Source organism: Tamandua tetradactyla, chromosome 3 (genome assembly GCF_023851605.1).
Source record: "Tamandua tetradactyla isolate mTamTet1 chromosome 3, mTamTet1.pri, whole genome shotgun sequence".
NCBI lineage: Eukaryota > Metazoa > Chordata > Mammalia > Pilosa > Myrmecophagidae > Tamandua > Tamandua tetradactyla.
Window position 1 is genome coordinate 169,116,130 of NC_135329.1, and position 24,836 is coordinate 169,140,965.

At 34.8% G+C, this 24,836-nt stretch overlaps 2 long non-coding RNA genes across 3 annotated transcripts in view; both read right to left on the reverse strand.

Annotated features, from left to right (window-relative positions):
- LOC143676480 (uncharacterized) overlaps window positions 1-5,348 on the reverse strand; it is a 92,602-nt gene extending 87,254 nt beyond the window's left edge. For both annotated transcript variants that reach the window (XR_013172120.1, XR_013172119.1), the window contains exon 1: window positions 5,267-5,348. This is a non-coding gene — a long non-coding RNA (uncharacterized LOC143676480). The remainder of the gene's footprint in view (window positions 1-5,266) is intronic.
- Window positions 5,349-5,533: 185 nt separating this feature from the next.
- The window catches only part of LOC143676481 (uncharacterized), a 40,202-nt gene continuing 20,899 nt past the window's right edge, over window positions 5,534-24,836 (reverse strand). Inside the window, exon 3 of the long non-coding RNA XR_013172121.1 lies at window positions 5,534-5,595. This is a non-coding gene — a long non-coding RNA (uncharacterized LOC143676481). The remainder of the gene's footprint in view (window positions 5,596-24,836) is intronic.

The following is a 24,836-nucleotide window of genomic DNA, read 5'->3' on the forward strand; positions in this document are numbered from 1 at the left end:
CCATCATTGTGTAATAGAATTCCTTAATAAAGCTAATAAATGACTGCTAATACAGTCATAATTTGGCCACATGTAGCTATTTTGAGAATTTTTTCCTAACTGAAAACAAATATATCCAGAATTGGAGAAGGAGAAGCCATACTGGGTTTGTCAAGAACAGAGACTGTGTCTTATTTAAACTTATTGTCTGGACAACATCATAGAGCAAATAGAACAGTGTATGATTAATGTAAATCTGAATGAATAAATGAATGAAAGTGAAAAATACAGCTTGCTTATACTTTTATTTTAAATATGACATATTATATACCAATAACAGAAGACATTTACGTGTTTTTTCCTATCTTTGTGACGTATGAAATAACACATCTGAAAAATCAATCACCAGTCAATGAGACCAAAATGACAGAAGAAAAGAATTTAGTTCAAAGAAATTTAATTAACAATTGACAATATATATAGATGAATGTTGAAGGACTTTCAAGTTATCAGGTAATAAAATACATTTATTTATGTATGAAGCCAATATAGCTACTATAGTCATTTAGAACAAGCCTCCAGAAACAGAAAGATCTGGCTTTGAATCATATGTTACCCACCTTACTGACTCTTTTAGGGCTCAGATTCGATTTTACTCTATTTACACACTGTTAGTCTATTACTATTTCATGGACACCTGTTAAAGACACGAGATTCTTGGGACAGAGACAAAAGTCTTTATTACTCACAGCACAGCAAACAGCACAGATATCTGCATATTTGCCTCACTGGTTCTCCTTGTCTCCAAGACTCATAGGCAGCATGACAGACATAGTTGGATGTTAACAAGTAGTGGATTTGCATCACATCAAAAGAACACTAACTTCAGGGAATCTATCACTTTTACAGCAATCAGTAAGTAAGCATGCTTGTTGTCTGAATGAAGAGAGAGACATTACTTCATTTCTCAACCTTGAACAACAAACCTGGTGGTCAGCACAGGCAGTTTGGCATACCCAAGAAGATGATAGTGCAAGAAGCCCAAACAGCACTGTCTCCACCACTACTAATCTTATACAAATCATTTTCATTCATTCACTCACTCATTCATTCACTTCCTCTTTCAATCTGTTTTATTTTACTTCATGACAGTTCTCATCAACAGTTTTCTGTTTATCTTTCCCACCAGAAGGTAATAAGCTCTAAGAATAAGCAGATTTTTTTTAACCACTATTACATCTCAGAATGACACCTGAATATATTTGTTGTATAAAATATTTCTTCAGTTTAAATATGTCAAGGTATCAGTTACTCTTCCAGATATTAGGGATACAGCAATTAACAAAATTACCCACAAAAGATGATAATGTACACTTGCTTATAGTTTGAAAACTTTTACTAACATGTTTTAAATTTTTATTTGTAAATCTAAAATGTTCAAAATGCACAGGCTTGTATAGAAAATAACACAAGATTTATTGGCATAAATACTTTAACACTTTTCTTCAGAACATTGTTAAATAAAGAACAATATTACAAATACAACTAAAGCATCACCCTACCCCTTTATCTTCTCTTCCTCTCCAGAGTTAACCACATCATTTCCATTCATGTTCTTAAATAATCTATAATTCTTTTTCCATTTTTACACGTATATCATGACGCTGGGTGTAGTGTTTTAAAATTTTCAAAAACCAAATAACATTTCCTTTAGGATGTCTATTAGATTTTCCTGATCCTTCCCAAGACATCCCCAATAGCATATCTGTGAGGAGAGAAAGAGCGTGGAATGGAACCTGGATATATTACTAATAAAAATACTTTAACAAATCTGTGCTCTGTGCATTTAATGTCTTTTACTTGTGCATATAAAAAGTGTCATTGATATATACTTAACTTGAATTAAGAAATGTTCATATACACTATAACTTTAAGACCCTGACCTTTTAAGAAAATTTTATTTGGAACATTTTGCTTCTTATCCCTAGTTCACACTTCAGAGACTTATTAAAATGGTCTTCTAATTTCACTTGCAAAGCATATTGTTATTACTGATATTTACTACACCTAACCTTCACCTTTCTGAAAGTAACATTAAGGTGCTATTTGCATAAGTGAGTATTATTGGATTTGAATGCTGCCCTGATTTTATTTTTTAAATCACTTCTCATAAGTTCCATTAGAAAAACATTATTGATCAAATGTCATTTTAAAAGACTAATGAAGAAATATTTTTCCACAAAATAGGCTGATTTTGTTTTTCACTTCAGAGATGGATCTACTTTCTATTAATTTCAGAAACTGTTGTAAGAAAGAAATCTGAACTTTACCAAGATGCTTATTTTGAACTAGAGTTTTCACTTTGTCTTGGATCTTGTGTACTTGACACAAAATTCTACAAAGTATAACTTTTCTGATGGACTTTAGGGCGATAAGTTGAGCAACATCATCCTATGCATGGTTTTGGTACTTTATTCATTATAGTACCAAAAGAAACACTAAACACATTACCTAGTGAATTTTAAACAGGGAAAGAATCATTCTGATCTAAATACCATTGTATACAAATACACCTAAACTCACAAACAGAGTGTAGACTGCTTGCCCTTTATGGTTTGGGTAATTGCTATTCTTGACTTAGCAAGCAAGGCACTCACTGGAGCTGGGTTTTCTTCAGGCCCTTCCTTTCAACAACATTTAATCATTAATCCCAAATCATGATAATTATAAAATAGGAAAATCATAAAAAAATCACAGGCACAAATTAATTTCTGTACTGGAAGTGCAAAGAATGCAGAGTTCTCTGCTCACATGTTCTCCTGCTAAGCAGTCACAAGTTAAGAGCCGGTACAGGTGAGAGCTACACTGCCTGGCGAGAAGTCAGGTAAGATTGAAGAGAATCAGGAGCTTGAACCTTAAAGAAGAAAAATAATGAACAAGATGATCGTGGGGTCAAGGTAAAAGTGAGAAATGTCAAAATCACAGCCAGCAAATTTGGCCAATTTCCAGAAATGACTCTACTGACACACAGACCATCATAAATTAGACTAAGCTTCTCTAAGTAGGCCAATAGTCTTCCAATGTGTCTTAAATGTGCTCCAGGGTTGCGTAATTTGTGTTTTATAAAGATCTGCTCTGGAATAATGCAATATCATTCAAAAGTTTTGTGTGCTTATCTTTGAGTGAAGGTTATTTGAATTGCGAAAACTGTAGTATAAGAAGTAGATTGCTCATTCTCATCCTAAGGCCCTATATGCTATTGTCCTTACTGTTTCAGTGAATAATGGTCTCTTAGCCTGGCATAATTCAACTCTTTTACCAAAAAAGAAAATGTCTTGATATGATTCTCAGCATGCCTTTGGAAAGGTGTTTTCCCCCATTGCTCTGGAGTGGGGTTGGTAGCATAGCTTACCTCTATGCAGTTTTTAAAGTCCTCATAAAGTCCTTGAATCACGTGAACCTGGCCTAGACATATCTGTTATTCAAAAGCTATTCTCTGTGCAACAAAGAGAATGAAAACTGAGGGACACAAAATGACACGGAAAAAAAATGGTAAAATACCCCTGGCCAAGTTTTTTAAAGTAAAGGAAATGATACCTATGAGGAAAAGCCCCTCTGCAAAAATCATGATTCTATACTAGGTTGGGAGGGAGAGACATAATATATGCCAGGATATCATGTAGATTTTCATCAGTTGCTTCTCCTTTCCACTGAGGACAAAATAAGAAGCTATGAGCCTAAGCTATTACAAAAGAGATTTAGCTGGGATATAAACAAGAAGGTCTTGACAGGAAGCATACTGCTAAATATGCAAACAAATTACAGAGGGAGAGTCAGTACTCAACATGAGATAATGTTTCCTATCTGAGATCATAAAAACATAATCCTCTTGTGCATCAATGCAAAATGGGAAGAAAATTTCATTTCAGTGGTCTTCTAACTTAATAATTCTAGGATTCCCTACCTAAGCAGAGATGCAATGATTTGTTTTAATGAATGTTTAGAAAGATTTTGCTTTAAGAATCATTGGCTCATAATGTGAATAACTAATGTACCTAAAGGAACTTAGCTTTTATATAGTTTTTATTAATGCTAACAACTGCAATATAACAGTTGATCAAACAAGATACAAAAAAACTTTTTAAATATATATACTAGATAGTGCCCATCCAAAATATCCACATCCCTCTCATCACACACTGCCCTTGTCTTTCCCTGATCAACATGGTTCAATTGCTTTCCGCAGCTCTCCTGTATTTCTTTCTAATTACTGACTAGGGTACTCTTGTTAAACTAACGTGGCTTTTAACTTAATTCTCACTGTAGCTTACCTTTATAATTAACCATACTGCTTTTATAACCATCTTTCTCACCTCACTCTTTAGTTAAAGATAAAGGGCAACTGACTTCAAAACTCCCTACTATCCATCATCACCACCACCACCAAATACAGAATTTTCAAAGATTTTCTCTACATAATTTCCAGCCACAGTTGCTAATTTTTGTCACTATTTTATCCTGCCCAATTCATCTTTAAAGCCATTTCTTTGGGGGCTTTATTGAAGTCTCCCACTATTATTGTTGAAATTTCTATAGCTTCCTTCAGTTTTGCCAGTGTTTGCTTCATGTACTTTGGAGCTCCTTGATTGGGAGCATAAACATTTAGGAAATCTGCTATCATATAGCTCTTACTTGGTCTACTCTATCTTTCATCTGCTTGAGACCTGCCATTTTTCTGTTAAACCTTTTGAATTCTACTTTATGCTCTTCTTGTGTCTTCCTAATATCCTTTATTTCTTTATAAATATCCTAGAGTAGTTATTTCATATTTGTGTCTCTTGCAGTATTCTGATTTGGTCATTTGGATGGCCATTTTTGCTTGTATCTTCACATGCTTTGTGGTTTTCTATTGTGTTAAGATCATTTGAATATGTAGTAAGATAACAAATATTTTGCAATATCTAATCTAAATATTTTGCAAGTTGGTTTCCTTCACTCATCTAAAGTTTTGTACTTACTTGGTTTTGCATGGAAGTTTTCCTTTTGAACTTGGTCTGCACTAATTCCCCACCAAACAAAGGCCTGGATCTCATGTAGGGGGTATAATTCTACTTGAGGGTCTATTGAAGGCTAGGCAAGGATGTGACAGGTAGTTCAGTGGCAGAATGCCTGCCTGCCACATGGGAGACGTGGGCTCAATTCCTAGCCTATGCACCCCCCCAAAAAGATAATAATAATAAATAATATATATATATATATGAAGCAAACAAACAAAAAGAAAACATACCTCAAGAGTAGTAGGCCCCCAAATCAGAAGGAGTCACCCTCAGATATACTGGAAATGAACTCAGACTGGTGTTCACACTAGGGAGAGAAAATAAAAATAAATAATAAATAAAAAAATACATAAATATAAATATAACTACATACAAATAAAGATAAAAAATTAATAATAATAAAAATATACAGAAAAATATATTTAAAAAAAAACTAAGCAAATAGGGAATTTGCACCTCCTCCCCTCAGGTCCATTACCCATGACGGCAGCACCTACCTGGGAAAATGGCATGTCTGGTGGAGGGTTGCTCCCAACATGGTGGCGGGATGGCTGGTCCCCTGTACATGGGTAGGAAGAGCCAAGAGCTGTGCCTGGCACCCAGCAGATCCACTGCTCACTGCACCAGTCTGGATGGCTATTTTCAGTGCCCATGTGGGCAAACTGCTTCTTGTGCCCAAGGGTATGGCTTCTTACGGTGGACAGCCAGGCCTGCCTCTGGGGCCCTGGAGGCACTGCCCACTGCAGAACCACATGGGAAGTTTTCCCCAGCAAGCAGTTGGAGTAGGCTGGGATGGAGGAATGGTCAGTTCCCATGTATCCACACTTCCCTCTGTGCCACAGCTTGTCCTTGGTGGGGATCACAGCCCATCACACCACCCTGATCTTCCTGTCCTAATCCCCCCACCTCTATCCTCCCCAAGAAACCCTGATGTTCCTCTTCGATCAGTCATCTCCCAGGGCCACAATTCTGGTCATTCTCTCCCTATCCCCTATTTTATCCCATGGAGCAGGGGTGAATTCAGTCCACCCCACTCCACCATATTCCTGGAAGCCCCCATAGAAATGGCTTTAAAGATGAATTGGGCAGGATAAAATAGTGACAAAAATTAGCAACTGTGGCTGGAAATAAACTACTCTAAATGTAGAGAAAATTTTTGAAAATTCTATATTTGGTGGTGGTGGTGATGATGGGGAGTAGGGAGTTTTGAAGTCAGTTGCCCTTTATCTCTAATTAAAGAGTGAGGTGAGAAAGATGGTTATAAAAGCAATATGGTTAACTATAAAGGTAAGCTACAGTGAGAATTAAGTTAAAAGTCACTACAGATAGAACAACCAGACAGAAGATCAACAAGGAAATAGAGGACCTAAATAATGTGGTAAATGAATTAGACCTAACAGACATATACAGATCATTACACCCCAAGACACCAGGATATACACTCTTCTCTAGTGCAGATAGAATATTCTCCAGGATAGATCATATGCTAGGATATAAAATAAGCATTTGTAAATTTAATAAGGCTGAAATTATCCAAAGCACTTTCTCTGAACACAACGAATGAAGCTGAAAATTAATAACCACCAAAGAACCAGAGCTTTCACAAATATATGGAAATTAAACAACACACTCTTAAATAATCAGAGGGTCAAAGAAGAAATTGCTAGAGAAAAAGGTAAATATCTGGAGATAAGTGATAATGAGAATACAATATATCAGAACTTTTGGGAAGTGGCAAAGATGATGCTGAGAGGGAAATTCATGGCACTAAATGCCTGTATTAAAAATAATAACAAGCAAAAATCAAGGATTTAATGCTCACTTGCATAAATTAAAGAAGGGACAGCAAGCTAACCCAAAAGCAAATAAAAGAAGAAAAATAACAAATATTAAAACAGAAATAAATGAAGTAGAGGACAAAAAAAAAATTAGAAAGAATCAATGAAGCCAAAATTTGGTTCTTCAAGAAAATCAATAACATTGATGGACCCCTAGCTAGACTGACAAATCAAAAATGAAAGAGGATGCAAGTAAACAAAATCAGATATGAGAAGGGGGTCATTACCAAGTATCCTGAAGAAACTTTAAAAATCTTAAGAGAATATTATGAAAAGCTATATGCCAACAAACCAGACAACTTAGATGAAATGGACAAATTCCTAGAAACAACAAAAACTACCTGTACTCACTCAAGGAGAAAAATAAGACCTCAACAAACCAATTACAAGTAAAGAGATTCAATCAGTCATCAAAAATATTCCCACAAAGAAAAGCCCACAACCAGACAGCTTCACAGGGGGCTTTATCAAACATTCCCAAAAGAATTAACACCAGTTCTGCTAAAACTCTTCCCAAAAAATGAGGAAAAGGAATGCTACCTAATTCATTTTATTAAGTTAACATCACTCTAATACCAAAACTGGACAAAGATGCTATAGGAAAGGAAAACTACAAATCAATCTCCCTAATGAACATAAATGCAAAAATTCTCAACAACTACTAACAAATTGAAATCAATGATACAGTGAAAGGGTTATACACCAACACCAAATGGGGTTTATAATAGGAATGCAAGGGTGGTTCAACACAAGAAAAATCAATTAACGTAATGCAGCACATTAACAAATCAAAAGGGGAAAATCACATGATCATATGGAAAGATGCTGAAAAACATTTGACAAAATTCAGCATCTTTTCCTGATTAAAAAAAAAACACTTCAAAAAGTAGGAATCAAAGGAAACCTCCACAATATCATAAAGAGTATTGTGCTCCTCTGAAAGAATTTATACACCCTAGAAAAGCCATGTTTTAATTCTGATCCAATCTTGTGGAAGCAACCATTTCTTTTAATCTCTGTTCAGCACTGTAGTTTGAAACTTCATTAGATAATCTCCACAGAGATGTGACCCACACAATTATGGGCATTAATCTTGATTAGATGGACATGTGACTCCACCCATTCCAGGTGGTCTTGATTAGTTTACCAGCATCCTTTAAAAGAGGAAGCATTTTGGAGAGGGCAGATCCATGAGAGCCACAAGAACTATCAATGCCCACACAGCCAGAGACCTGTGGAGATGAATAAGGAAAAGCCCCAGGCAAGCTTCATGAAGCAAGACGCCTGGAAAGAAATATAGCAGATGTTGCCATGTTTACATGTGCCTTTCCAGTTGAGAGAGAAATCCTGAACTTCATCAGCCTTTCTTGAGTGAAGGTAACTTCTTGTTGGCGCCTTAATTAGGACAATTTTATAGACTTCATTTAATTGGGACATTTTCAGGGCTATAGAACTATAAACTTGCAACTTAATAAATACCCCCTTTTAAAAGCCATTCCATTTCTGGTATATTTCATTCCAGCAGCTAGCAAGCTAGAACTGATTTTGGTACCAGGAGTGGGGTGCTGCTGCAGTTTTCAAATACCAAACATATTGGAACAACTTTTTAAATGGATAAGGGGAAGATTCTGGAAGAGTTGTGAATACTTGATAGAGAAGGCCTAGAATGCTTTTAAGAGACTGCTGGTAGAAACATGGACTCTAGGGATGCCTCTGGCAAAGCACTACACAGAAGTGAGATGTGTGTTATTTCAAACTGGAAGGAAGGCAATCCTTGTTTTAAAATGGAAGATAATCTGGCAAAATTGACTAGTGGTTTTTGCTGGAAGGCAGATCTAAAAGCCATAAACTTGGATATTTAGCAGAAGAGATTTCCTAATTAAATGTGGAAAGTGCAACAGGAAAGAGATAAGCTGAGACCTGAACTCTTGGGTACAAAGAAACCAGAAATTAATGTGCTAGAAAATTCTGGGTTTCCAGGAGAGAAGACCCCAGAGAGTGGTACCCCATGTGAGGATGTTGCCAAATCTGGAACCAGTCAGCCATTTCAGAAAAAGCTATGATTGGAGATGGATTTAACCAGGAAGGATTTGTGGAAAATCCTTATTTCTGATGGGCACAATCTGAGTTTACTACATAGAAAGCCAACAAGAGTGTTGCAGGATCTGTATAAACAGAACTACTGCCAGTCTGGACTGAGAGGAACAGAAAAGGGACACATTGAAGGAAAAATAACTTACGAGGCAGAACTACAGAAGCTAAAGTCTAGAGTCAAGAAACCTGAGACCAGGAAAGTGGACCCACCCAAGCACTTGGAAAGGATGAGTTTGCTCCAAAGACAGAGGATGGGTCTTCTACCTTGTTGCAGTAGAAGAGTGGTGCCCCCTCAGGCCTTAGAGAGGGTGAAGCACATTCCTTGGGAACTGGGGAGAGCCTGACTGCCAACTCATGGAGGGGTTGAGTATGTGTCCTGGAGATGGCAGAGACCCTGTGGTGCACCCCAATGTCTGGAGAGGGTGGGGCCAGGAAAAAGATGGTCTCCCTAATTTCCCCAAGGTTGCATTCAGACAGAGGCAGGCCACTGCATAGGCCCTTGGAAAGGGTACGACTGCTGCTTTCTAAAATCCTGATGATAAATGACTCTCAGACTTTGAAATCTGATGGAGTTTGACCTGTGGATTTTCGAAACTGCTTGGGTCCATGACCCCTGTGTTCCTTCCAATCTCTCCCTATGGAAATGGGAATATGTATACTATGACTGTTGCTCCTTTGTATGTTGGTAGCAAATAACTTGTTCTGAGTTTTACTGGTTCAGAGTCAGAGGAGAATTTTGTCTTAGAACAGACTACGTCTGTAACTAACTTTGATGAGACTTTGTACTGGTTTTAACCTTGTATTGTATTTGTATTGTTACTGAAATGGTTTAAGGATTTCTGATATGTGATAGAATGAAAATACTTTGAATATGGGAAAAAATCATGTCTCTTTTAGGCTCCAGAGGGTGGAATGTGCTTACTTGAAAGGTTTTATGTACCCTAGAAAAGCCATGTTTTAATGAATTTGTCAAAAATGTGAAGAGGCAGCTAACTCAATGGTAAAAAATATTTGGAAACCACATATCAGATAAAGGCTTGATATCCTGTTTACATAAATAAATTATACAGATGAACAATAAAAGAATGAAAAAAACCAATTATAAAATAGGCAGGGAATCTGAATAGATACTTTTCTGAAGAACAAATACAAACAGCAAAAAAAGTACATGAAGAAATGCTCATTTTCATTAGTTATAAGGGAAATGCAAATAAAGATGACAATGAGAAATGACCTCACACCTATAAGAATGGCTGCTATTAAACAGAATATTACAAATATTGGACAGGATGTGGAGAAATTGGAATACTTATCCACTGTTGGTGGGAATGTATAATGGTTCAGCCACTGTGGAAAAATTTGGCCATTCCTCAGAAGACTAAATACTGAGTTGCCATATAACCCAGCCATACCAATACTCAGTATATGCACAGAAGAGGTGAAAGAAGTGACACAAACAGACATTTGCACACTGATATTCATAGTGGCACTATTCACAATTGCCAAAAGTTGGAAACAAACCAAGCATCCATCAACAGATGAGTGGATAAATAAAATGTGATATTTACATACGTGGAATATTATGCAGCAATAAAACAAAATGAGGTCCTGAAGCATATGACAACATGGATGAAACTTGAGGACATAATACTGAATGAAATACGTCAGAGACAAAAAGGCCAGATACTGTATGATTTCATTATTATCATTCTGGTAAAGGTAATCTCAAAGGTTACACTGTAGTACATAGCAGACCTAGAGGTACAAAGAAGTTAGAGATGGGATGAAGACTACCCAATGAGATTGAACTTAAATTCAAGGGAACTGATAGAAATGATGGAAACTAATTTGTGGGGCTATAAGTGACATTGCCATAGTGAAGGTGAATATGACTGAAAGGGATGTATAGTGCCATGTGTCCCACTGGTGAAATCTACAATTATAAATAAGTTCTCACTTGAACTATTTTTAAGTTTTGATATTGGACAAAAAGTTAATACTAGAGGAACATAGGGGGGGAACTAAAAATGTATGCTCTGGCCAGTAGTTAAAAAGAAGACATCAACAGTACCACAGCACTACCAGGGACAACTAATTTTGGGGTAGGGACAAGTGATAAAGGGCAGTTTTATTTGATATTTGGTGTCACTGTTTGTTGGTTCTTTGTAGCTATAGACCAATGAAAACTGTTTAAAATTGAGAGTGCTGCAGATTGTACAATCAAGTGAGGATATTATAAGACATGGTTTATTTATTTTGGACATTATCCATGATGCTCAAAAGATGGAGGGAGCTGTAGGGTACAAAGACTGAGAAGCAAAATAGTGAACTGTGATACCTTTATATGATGGAATATGATGCAGTTAAAGAAAGGAAAGACATCGAGAACATGCAACAAACTGAATAAATCTTGGGAACAATGTGTTGTGCAAAATAAGCCAGAAACAAAAGCACAAATATGCCAAGATCTCTTTCAGAAAATGCTTATGATAAAATTAGAGCCTAAATTGTAGCCCCTTAAAGCAGCCACACTTAGACTGAAGTTGTAAGTGTATGTCTAGATTCTGAGACACTGAGCTATAGGTGTATCAGCTGGTACTTCCCTGGAACTTTGAGTAACTCTATGACACCTAAGATGCGGAAATGGAGTGCTGCAACCTAAAAGATAGCATAGCTATATACAACAACAGTTAAAGTAATTTAAAAAGAGATCAGGCCTCAATTAAAGATAAAAACAAAGCTAATATGGCTGGGATTAAGGTATATCAGAATATAAGGTAAAGTAGTTACTCTAGACCTATGCCTACTGTATGAGACCAATGGCAGAGAGGTTTATTATGTCTAGAGCCTAAATTTTCTGAAACACACAATCTAAATCAACCTGTCTGGACAGCACATTTAAAGAACCCAACCTCCTGGACTTCAGAATAGGAATGAGGCCTTTTAATTCTGTATAGCTTAATGTAATACCAGGATACATCTGAGACTATGGTGTACTAATAATTAAGCATTGGTAGAGCTTTCTCTCTAAAATCAGGAACAAGACAGGATGCTCACTATCACCATTGTTATTCAACATTGTGCTAGAAGTTCTAGCCAGAGCAATTAGACAAAAAAAATAAAGAAAAGAAACAAAAAGCATTCAAATTGGAAAGAAAGAAATAAAACTCCCACCGTTTTCATATGACATGTTATATGTCAAAAATCTCAAAAAATCTACAGTAAAGCTACTAAAGCTAATAAATGAGTACAGAAATATGGCAGGATAAAAGATCAACACCCACAAATCAGCAGTGTTCCTATACACTAGTGATGAGCAATCTGACAAGGAAATCAAGAAAAAAATTCCATTTACAACAGCAGCCAAAAGAATCAAATAATAGGAATAAATTTAACTAAGGCTACAAAAGATCTACACACAGAAAGTTACAAGAAATTACTAAAAGAAATCATGGAAGGCCTAAATAAATGGAAGGGCATGCCATATTCATGGATTGGAAGGCTAAATATAGTTAAGATGTTAATTCTACCCAAATTGATTCATAGATTCAATAGAATACCAATTAAAATCCCAATAACTTAATTTGCAGAAATAGAAAACACAATAACCAAATTTATTTCGAAGGGCAGAGTACCCTGAATAGCTAAAAAATACTTTGAGAAAGGAAAAATGAAATAAAGGGGAGGTCTAACACTACCTGACTTTAAAGCATATTATGAAGCTACAGTGTTCAAAACAGCATGGAACTGGCATGAAGATAGACATACTGACTAATGGAATCAAATTGAGTGTTCAGAAATAAACCTTCTCATCTCTGGAAAATTGAGCTTTGTTAAGACAGTCAAGTCAACCCACCTGGGACAGAGCAGCCTCTTCCATAAATGGTGTTTGAAGAACTGGATGTCCATATGCAAAAGAAAGAAATAGAATCCATATCTCATACCTTATATACAAATTAATTCAAAATGCATCAAAGACATAAACATTAGACTTAAGACCATAAAATTTTTAGAAGAAAATGTAGGGAAATATCTTATAAAACTTGTAATAGGAGGTAGTTTCCTAGACCCTACACCCAAAGCACAAGCATTGAAAAAAGAAATAGATAAATGGGATCTCCTCAAATTAAACACTTCTGTACATCAAAGAATTTTGTCAAGAAATTAAAGAGGCAGCCCAAGCAATGGGAGACAATATTTGAAAACTACATAGCAGATAAGGATTTAGTATCCAGAATATATAGATTCTTCAACTTAACGACAAAAAGACCAACAGCTTAATTAAAAAATGGGCAACAGACATGAACACACACTTCCCAGAAGAGGAAGTACAAATGGTTAAAAGGCACATGAAAAGATGCTCAACCTCACTGGCTATTAGGGAAATACAAATCAAAACCACAATGACATATCATTTCACACCAACCTGAATAGCCATTATCAAAAAAATAGAAAACAACAAGTGCTGAGAAGATGTGGAGAAACAGGCATACCAGTGTTGGTGGGAACGTAAAATCGTGTAATCACTCTGGAAGGCAGATTGGTGGTTCCTCAGGAAGCTAAGTATAGAATTGCCATTGGATCCAGCAATCCCATTACTAGGTATACATTCAGAGAAACTGAAAGCAAGAACATAAAATGGACATTTTCACACTGATGTTTATAGCAGAATTATTTACAATTGTCAAGAGATAGAAACACCCCAAATGTCCATCAATGGATGAATGCCTGCATTTGTGGTACATACATACAATGGAATACTATACAGCTGTAAAATAGAATAAAATCATGAAGCATGTAACAATGTGGATGAACCCTGAGGACATTATGCTGAGTGAAATTAGCCAGAAACAAGAGGACAAATACTGTACGGTCTCACTAATATGAACTAACATTAATGGGTGGACTTGAGAGTTGAAATTAAGAAAACAGGATATCAGGAGATAGAAATTAGAGATTGGGCATTTGGTGCTGATGGAATAGAAATTGTGCAACAGGACTGATTGTAAAAATTCAGAAATGAATAGCACAATACTATGGGATGGTAGCACAATAATATAAGTACACTGAGTGAAGCTGAATGTGAGTATGGTTGAAGGAAAAAGGCAGGGGGCATATATGAAACCAGAAGGAAAGATAGAAGATAAAGACTGAAACAGTATAACTGAGGAATGCCTAGAGTGGACAACGATGACGATTAAATGTACAAATATAAAAATGTTTTTGCATGTGGGAGAGCAAATGAATGTCAACATTGCAAGGAATTGAAAATGGGATGGTAGACAGGAAAAAGTACAGTCAGTGCAAGCTAGGGTTTATAGTCAACATTAACATTGTAATATATACATTCCACTGAATGTAACAAAGGTATTATGCAAAACTAACAAGTGGGAGGTTCTTCAAATGCTTGAAACAAAACTTTCCTGAGATCTTATATACCTCTTGTAAATCTAATATAGATTAAACTTTATATGACATTTAAGGAAGCTTAAATGTCCATTTCACTGACAATTTTATAACTTCTGATCCCTATTTTGTGTCAATAAGGCATTGTAAAGGTCCGCACACTGGTGTAGAGCAGGGTTTTCCCAGGTGTACATGGGCATTAACAATTTAAGGGAATTGATTTCCAAATTATTCGCTTCCACATGTGCCTGTTCCTGAAACTGATCTGCCTACGAATTGTATTTGTTATCAAGTAATTGTGATGGTTCACCTTTTTAAATGATCCTCTGACTTTACAAAGAAGGGCTTACCTCTTTTTCAACCTTAATTCTCACATTGCCATGGGTCGTCTAAATATGAAAGAAGCCAAACAAAAGGATAATTTAAGAATGTCTGCTAGTGAAACTTCTTTTAATCAATGCACCATAAACCTTCAGTAGGGCTTCTTATCATTCTCTGTACTGCATATAATTTATGTAAAGGGCAAAGACAGAGCTTGGCATTAGAGACCAGATATTTAAAGTCTTTTTTGGAATAGCCTGAATTCAGATATATTATAAAGTCAGATAGTGGGAATGAAAATAGTTTTCATTTTGCTGTTAATTTCCACAAAGGAGATTAAACAACACTCTTAAAAGGAGAACACCTACTTTTATATGGCTTTTAAAAATTCCCATAATGTTATTAATAAGTAGGTGGACAGATTATGATAAAGTAAAATGCAAAATAATAGGATCTAAATGGTGAATAAATGGGGGAGGTCACTTGTACAACCTTTTCAACTTTTTTGCTTTCTTCATAAAATATTAGAGAAACAAATATTTTCAATAAAGCAATGCCCTGAACTCTAGAATATCATCATTTAATTAAGATTAATTTCTCTTATTTGGTGTTGATAATCTGTTCTAATACTGTCAAATGCATAAGTACAAATGTGGTTAATTTCAACCCAAAAGCGAAATTACCAATCTAAATATAGATAATCATTCTCAAGTGTCTGTCTTTCTGTCTATCATAGATAATCGTTCTCATGTGTCTTTCTATCTATCTGTCCCCTTTTAAGGTATTTTGAGATATTCAGAAATTAAATTTGGTTAGCTATGTAAATGTTTGTTCAGAACTAGTGGGAAAAATCCTAACTTTCGGTGAGTTGTTCTTACCCTAATTATGCCTAATTTTAACTCCATAAACAAAATGCCTCCAAGAGAAAGTATAACAAGTATAATTAAAAGTCATTTGTTTCATATTTGAAAAACATTTTTATAGACCTCAAATTTGAAAAAGTGAATCATGCTAATGACCAGGTAAGAAATCATCTTGCAAATCAATGGATTTCTAATTCTTTGCTTTCAGTAAAATTCAGGAGGACCTAATTGAGTTGCTAATTAGTTAGCAGATTATTAAAATAAAATTTTGATGATGGATCACTAATTCAAAGATCTGAGGAACACTGCTGTGACAATTCTTCCATTCCCCTTTACATATTTATGTGAAGAAGCTTCCTCAGAGCTTAGAGCTATGACTATAATCCCTGTTCATTCTAGTAAGAAGTCATATTCATCCATAAACATTTATATTAATTAAAATATAAAAAGCCTCATCCATCTAATTAAGAAATATATTTTCAGAAACATTTTTTCAGTATAATGTTAATAAAATGTATATTATCTCTTATTAAATGTTTACTATTAAAATTGTAGCAATAGTTCAATTAAGAAGAAATTTTTCATGCTTAGAACCTTATGGTACCTAGGAATAACACGTTTAAATTTCTATTTCGGTGCAGAGAAATATTATAGAGTTAATTATAAAACCTTCCAAGCATAAAATAAATTGCTCTAAATTAAAATGCTGCTGGAGAAGTGAAATGGAAATACAAAATCAAGGGATAAAAGAATTAACATAAAATTTGTGACTGAACAAATAACATGCTGGTGCAGCTCTTTAAATGGATGTTGGCAAGTATCAATTTACTATGCCAGGTAACGAAGGGTTGTGCAGAGAAGGGAGATAAGGTTAGGGGGATTGGCTGCCATTTTCATCAACAAGGTCAGGAGAGGCGTCACTGAAAAGTTGACATTTGAGGTGACTGGATTAGCAGATATTTAAGAGAAGGATCTTCCTGGCAGAAAAAGAGTGGGGCAATGAGAAGGCGCTGAGGTGAAGAAGCATGCCTGGCGTGTCCGAGGGGCCCCCCACGGCCAGCAGGACACGAACAACGGGAGTAATGAGGAGAGTGGAGAGAGGTAGGATTGGAGAGATAGCAAGGACCAGACCATGTGCAGCCTTCTGAGCTCTGTAAGGGCCCTGGCTTCACTCTGAATTAAAACAAGGGCTTATTAAAGGGTTCTGAACAGATCCTAATCTCATTCACATATTAGAAGAATCCCTATGGATGCAATAGCAAATAGAAAAAGGTAAAAGCAGGGAGACAAGTTAAAAAGCTATTACAGTGAAACATGTGGAGCATAATGGTGGCTTCAACCAGGCTGAAAACAGTGGAAGTGGCAGTTTGACATACAATTCGTCAATAACATATACGTAAAATTATACCCTTTTCTACTATTTGACTCTATGAAGAAAAATATTAGATGGCAACTTAGAAATACCTAAGTGGTAAAAATTTAGTATTTCTTTTCAAAACTAAGGAATCCAAAAGCAAAATAGTTTGAGGATCACTGTGTCATGTGCTATAAAACATAGGTACAGTTGTATCCATTACTCACAAAAGCCAAGACAAGTGCTTCACTGGATTGTGTATATGTCTCGCTCTTGAGTTATATACATTTATTTTTCATCTAACTCTTAAAATCTTTGTACTTAGTAGGAAGTTAAGCTGTGCACATGCCTTTTCCACCTGGACTTGATAGCATCTGACATTCTCTCATCTTTTTTAATATCACGTAGATATTTAAAATAATATTTGAATATATATTGGGCTCTCATGTGGCTGTGTCTCATTTTTGGTCATTCTACTGAAACAAACTCCATGCCCAATGACTATACCATATTGCTTCCCTCTTCCATTGAAAAGACTATTAGAACCGTAAATTTAAAATAACCCCAAAATTCCATAATGTAAGCAAATGTTATAATTTTAAATGGAAAATAAACATATTATAAGTATTAAACAAAATTATATGTTTAATTTTTAAATCCTTCATCGAAGTTCCTTGTAAAAGAAAATATTTCAGATTAAAACTCTGTTGAATATCATTTACACAGTGACAGTCATCTCAGAATTTGTTTCAGTAGTACAATAAATAATAATCTGTATTTACTAACTCAGTTGTAAATCTGTACCCCTGTGGAGAAAGGAAGAGAAGTTTTTCTAATTTGATTTTGCATCATCACAGTAAATAAGGTGAAATACATGACAAACAGTTTTCTAATTTCTCATAAATCATCTCTCTTCTTTTTTTTTTGTCAAAATAGCATTATCAGATTCTATTCTTGGTAATGGAATCATGAAGAATTGTGTGGTTTAGCTGTGCACTGGTTTGAGAAATCATAAAATAAAAAAAAACTTGAGAAAAATTATACATATTTCAGTGAAGAAAAGTTAGAACTCCCTTTCAAAGGGATTTTTAATGGAGGCAAATAAATATGTCTTTAAGGGAAAACTCCAAATCTTAACCATAGTGGCTTACACTTAATTAATTTTTCTTAGGAAAAAAAAAGTTTTTCTCTGAATTCTCAGTTATGCAAAGGTCTGTAGCTTGGCAATAGCTTTCCATTTATGGGGTAGAGCTGATACCACAGCCTAACTGGAAATGCAGAGAATTTTTTCTAAGTCTTTCCATGTGACTAAAGTTAGACTTCTAGAGAAACTTAAGTAGAATACTGGTATGCAGAAACAACTATCATTTTAGTTTCCTACTTTGATGGTATCACTCTCTTATGTCGTATATGTGCTAGTGAAGTAACATATCTCATAATACATCATTTAAAAGAAAAAATCTCCTTATGGATGTACAGTTAAGAAATTTTATTGAAGAACTATTTCTGTAACTAATGAAAGTATATAAAGTGTTAAGCCTGACAATTAACATTCTGTTTGCTTCAAAAGTATTTGGATGTGGTATACAACTTTCATCACTTCTTAGTTTTCGAATCCAAAAACTCTTTTCTCCTTACTTGTCTGGCTATATGTGAAAACAACAAAGTAGTATTTTTAAAATGCCTTACTTTTAATCATAATTCTTAAGCTTTTAAAATACATTTTACTGGGAATAGGGGGTAACTAATAATGGCTAACATTTGTTGACTCCTGCTAATGGTGTAGATGCAGGCACTGTTCTATGAGATTTCATGTATAAACTCATGTAATCCTCATTATAACCCCATAAGGTAAATGTATTAGTTACATTTTACAGAAGAGAAAACTGATTTTCAGGAAAGCTAAATAGTTTTCTCAAGGATATAGCAGCAGATAAGTGTAGGAGCCAGATTTTGAAGTCACACAGCATGCTTTCAAAGTCCACAATATTCCTATGTTTATTGCATCATTAGATACTAAAAGCCTTGTTTTAAGAGTATAAATCTAACTAATAATTGGAAAAGGTCAACATAAAGACAGTACTTTTGCCTAAAGAAGACATTGGTTTCGTAACTAAGGGTGTTATATTTACTGAAATATTGGGATTTTTACTTCCTCGAATCAATATGCATTACATATGCATCAAAGTAAATACAAAGAAATGTATTTCATTAGGCATCAAATGACAGACAATAAATGATCAAACATCTACTTGAAGTATTTCTCTCATGATATGTGGATTAATATTTTAAACTGCATATCACAATTAATTATAATGCACCACAAATAATTGGAAAGAGTTTGTTCATATGTGCAACTAATTAAATACAACAGTCTTGTGAAATCTATGATAAATCATTCTTATTCACAACCAGGGGACACTGGTGACATTTAAGAATGTAATCTGCAGAGTCTACAATTGTGTATTAGTCATTAATGGAGAGCTACCTGGAGTCAACCAGCTCTTCATGCAGAGGAGCACAAGTTCAGCCCAGCTGCTTTAGCTTAGACAGTCACCTTACATTCGCACTGTCTAACTCATATGTCTTCACATAACCAAAAAGACCTATTCATGTAAATTCAGTCTCCGGGTAAAATAATATAATGATAAATACCTGGTTATACAGGCCACACCAGACAATGGAGGCCTGTGCTCACATAATATGTGCATAGAGAACATGATAATGTACAGCAATCTTCCTAGTATGAGGCAGAAATTTTCATCATTTCAAGAAAACTCCCAACCTATCACTAAGACACCCATCATATTTTCCTTTCCGACCTCACCTGTAATATAGCTAATGACTTCTACAGATTTTCTGTCATTGAATCACTGCCTTCCTGATCCTTATGAGTTGCCCGAAAATCAGCCTTCAATATTATCATTAAATTTCTTCTTTGGAAAAATTCCTATTTGCCCATAACGTCCTATATCACACAGCATCATATTTATGGATAAAAGGCAACTTTCTCACCCTCCTATTTTCTCCTATGTAACACACTAATAAATGGAGTAATAATAGGGTTGTATATGGGAATTCTGAATTTTATGTATTTTGTGCAAGCTACTCTGTAAACCTACAACTTCTCTAACAAAAATAAAATAAAAATTTAAATACAGTGTGCCAAAGGCTAAAAATGCAAAAGCCATAAAATTCATATTTTATAGTGTTACAAAATTTCAAAGGTTAGAGCTGCTGAAATCATCGCTGAGATACTTGCCAAAACTGCTGTCAAAGAAACGGTGAAAATGACTGGGGACAAAGCAAGTGCCTCTCTCAAATTACACAGCACATTTTAAAATCACAGAAGTGGCTGGAAACTTAAGATGACAAATATCCAACTTCTGACAAAGTTGATATTATTCACTGCAAACATGAATCTGCCAATCTTGTAACTTTAGCTCATGTTTTGGTGTTTATCATATATGACCTAAATAAATAATAGTGTGAAAAAAAGACAACCTACAGAAAGGGAGAAAGTATTTGGAAATTACATATCCGATAAGGGTTTCACATCCAAACTATATAAAAAATTCCCCCAACTCAACAACAAAAATGGTCAAAAAACTTGAATAGACAGTTCTCCAAAAGAGATATGCAAATGGACAGTAAGCACAAGAAAATAAGCCAGATACAAAAGGACAAATATTATGTAACCTCAGTGATATGTAATAATTAGAATATGAAAATTCATTGTGTCAGAAACTAGAATACAGGTTACCAGGGGCCAGGGTGGAGACAGGGAATGGGGTATTAATGATTAGAAAATTTCTTTTGGGGTAACAGAAAAGTTTTAGTAATAGATGGTAGTGATGTTAGCACACATTGTGAATGTAATTAACATCACTGAATTGTGTATTTGAAAGTGACTAAAATGGGAAAGTTTATATTATATATTTGCTACTAGAGTAAAAATTTTACAAGACCAAGTACTCTACAACACAGGGAACCCTATCATAAACCTGTAAATTATGAACTACAACTAATTGTATGATTATAATTATATTGTTCCATCAATTGGAACAAAAGTACCACACTAACAGTGTTGAAATAGGAAAACTGTAGGTTGTGGGGAGAGAATATGGGAATTATGTATTACTACATGATTTGTCTGTAAACCTACAACTAATTTAATTTTTTAAATGATCAAATATCAGCAATTTCATATGGCCCAACCTAACACCAAGGCTGGACAATGTGATGATCTTAAGTTTTATTGAAAACGAGAACATTGCTATACAAGTCTACGACAAAAATAGCAAGACATTGCTTTGAATATCATATCATCTATTTAATTAGTCTGGTTAAAATGCTGTTGCAGTACCTCAAGCTTCAGTTATTGCTTACATCTCACACTCTCCTAAAGACTGTCACATAGATTTAAAAGCAGCAACATAAATCACAACTTCTACTATCTAATACCATGGTTTCTAAACATCATGCCAACAAATGGTGAGAGTATTATGAAATCTTCAGTTCAATAATCCAATATTCCATCAGTAGTTAACAAAAGTAATGTGAAAATAAAACACATTCTGAAATAAATGCCAAGGTTAAAAATACTTCTTCATAGTTTATATACTTATTACATGATATTATAAAGAACCAAAATTTTTCCATTCCTAGTACTTTCATGTTACTTTAAATTGATTTTGGAATTACACTACTAAATCTTTGTCCTGAGAACTCAGCATAAGTGTAGGCAGTCAGATTAAACACAATATGGTTAGCAGACTTATAGTATAATTATTTTTTACCCTTATAAGCTCTTCACTTGAATCCAAATGCATTGATGGAACACACTATTGTCAAAGCACTGTGTTGTGTATCATAAAGAAAGAAAAATTATAAAATGGTTTCTCTCAAAGAGTTTACATTCTAATTTTAGAGTCAAGGCATGAACATATATGTTTTGAAACTAAATGTACATTAAGTTACATGTTAAAATGGCAAAATAAAAAAATACTGTATCACAAGGCAGTACATAATTGTCAGATGTATACAGTACAATTAGTAATTAATGTTATTATTCAAAAGAGAAACAGACATCTTCAAACTCAGTCCAAAAAAGATTAGTAGATGCAGTAGGACTTGTGCTTTCTTTAAAAGGTCACTAGTGTTTCTATGGCGGGAAGAAAAACACTGCTTCATTCTCTAGATGCCATGGGCCTGAGCTGAGTAGGGGTCAGAAATGAGATTATATAGGAATAGCCTTTCCAAACTGGTTTTTAATTATACATCATTATGACTTTTGACTTCACCAGTATTTCTTGTCACATTTTAGCTAAAAACTTAATTATTCATTCTTGCCATCAACTTATTTATCACCAAAAAATCTCTGGTATACTCTCAAAGTTCCAACTGGTATCGTTTATTTTAAGTTTTTCAGAAAGAAAATGCTCCAGTAAATTTATAATAGCTGCCTATTGGCTAAGAAAAGAAGGTTCACATATTTGGGACATCTCAAAATTTCAAAATAGAAGTCTGTGAAGACTCTCTTTAAATTGAGAATATCCTCAATATCCAGTTCTATCACACTTTAGTATATTAAAATATTCTAACTTCTACTTCTTCTGAATCCATAAGGAAACATGAGAAAAAATAGAATAAAAAAAAAACTCAGTCTCCCCATTTTCTGTATTCTTCATTTCCTGCTCCCAACTATAGCTCAAGTGACCTCATATTGCAAGACCAATGTTGACCACCATCAAGAAGAATTTAAATTTACTGCCTCGTTGAGCCAACTCTGCCCCATTTCAGATCCCAGGTGACTCTGCATTAATTCAACCTTACTACAAGCCTTCTTTTTTCCCTGGGATACCAGCCTTTATAACTGCACTAGTACATCTATTTGTACCAGGCTGGAATCTTGCTTTGTTCCTGACAGATTCTCTAAGAACTGAAGCTCTAGACCTAATTCCAATCCAATGTCTAAAGCCAGGCCCCAAATTTGAGATATTTTTAACTACTTGCAGCCACCTCCTGGTTCTGTGCTCTATCCTTTTCTTTCAACATTAACTAAATTCCTTTGCATGATTTAGGAATGTGAAGTACCACCATTCTAAAACACCAGACTTCCCATTCATTTATTCAACAAATAGTTCCTAAAGGACTACTAAGTTTGTAGATGTGGATCGGGTTCTGGATTTGCAATGGATACTGTTATATAGGGATACTACAACTGACAGGCCCTCATATGCAAGACTGGTATTATGAGTCAGTTACTCCAGGGAAGACCTCAGTCCCTTGTGCTGAGCAGTATATTTTCTCCTGGTCTGCCTCTCAGGCTCTAAAAGTCCATTCTAAGAATCTCCATACTTTGTAACTACAACATTGTCCTTCAAGTCCCCATATCTGCCATAATTTGCTATTTGAAAGACTGTTTAGAACATTTTAATACCACTAGATCTTGTACCTTTCATTTAACAAACTGGTTTTCCCGTGAAATACTAAATAAAAGAGATGCTGCGATATCATCTGCCATGGGCCGTTCAGTTCACAGTTACTTTAGGGTGCTATCACCTTTACAATATAGCACTTTCACCAATACAATCCAATATTTTCTTTCCAATATTAAGTTCTTTGACTACTTTGGAGTCTGTTATTGTTAGAGAAAACTGTCATTGAGGCTTCATTCATTCTTAGAAAGTTTCCACCAAGGGAACTATACATAATTACAGGCCCATGTCTCTGGCCATAAAACAGTACTGTACAGCTACCTGATTTAAGAATTTTTCATTTCTTTGAAATAACTTTCATTTGCAGGTTATATAACTGTATATTTATGTGTGTGTCTGTAGATATATCCTATGATGTAGCATATTATGTTTCACTGCCAGAGTAGGGCTTGCCAATTTCTAATCATCTTTAAAGGAAAAAAAAAAAAAAGATTTACTTTGACACATTAATGGTTTAGAGAAACTTGAGCCCTAAGCCTAACAAAATACTGAAGAATGTAAACACAGTACCTTGTAATAAACAGCATAATATATTCCCCCAATATAGTCAAGATACACTTAACATGTTGTAGATAATATATACTCTCATATAATGGGTGACTGGCCTATGGAGGTCAATGATTAGGGAAATAAAATCCCCAGTACATGAACCACAAATCAAAATAATTCTGCTTACTAGGCATGGAAATTGGCAATGATCACAAGGAACTGGTATCAGTTCAGTTCTGCCAGAAAAGCACGAAGCCAAATAGTGAGGAAACATGACCTGAATGTCAATTAGTTCTTTTTCCTGTCAAATGGAATGCTTGTCTCAATCTTAAAGTCTAATCAGGTTTAAAGACATCATCCTTTTTTTATTATTTCCCAGCAGCTACAAACTCTTATGATCAATGGTCATGGAAAGGAAACAGGCTATGCCCTGAATTATGACATTCCAAATCCATAGCAAACCCTTCCTATGATCAAACTTCTGTTTCCCCTATACTCTTCCCAATAAAAAAACACAATAGTTTATATATTAAAAGTCTCAGCCCCTGATGACTTTAATTTTTTTCCTCTTTTTGTGGATTTCAGTAGGCTAACTCAAATGGACAGATGAATGAAAGGACGAGTAGGAAATACTCATGGAGTGGGTCAGATAGATAGATGAATGGTCCAGCATTATTTTATATATATATATAATTACTAGGACAAATTAAAAAAAACATAGGACTGTACAACATAGACAATGAACCCTAATGTAAACTATGAACTAATAATACTATATTGGCAATAATATTGTTACATCAATTTTAAGAAAGGCACCCTATTAACACAAAGTATTAATAATAAGGAAAATTGGGTGATTGTGAGGGGGGTATGTGAGAACTCCATATTTTCTGCATGATTTTTCTGTAAGTCTGCGATTTCTCTAATAAAAAATA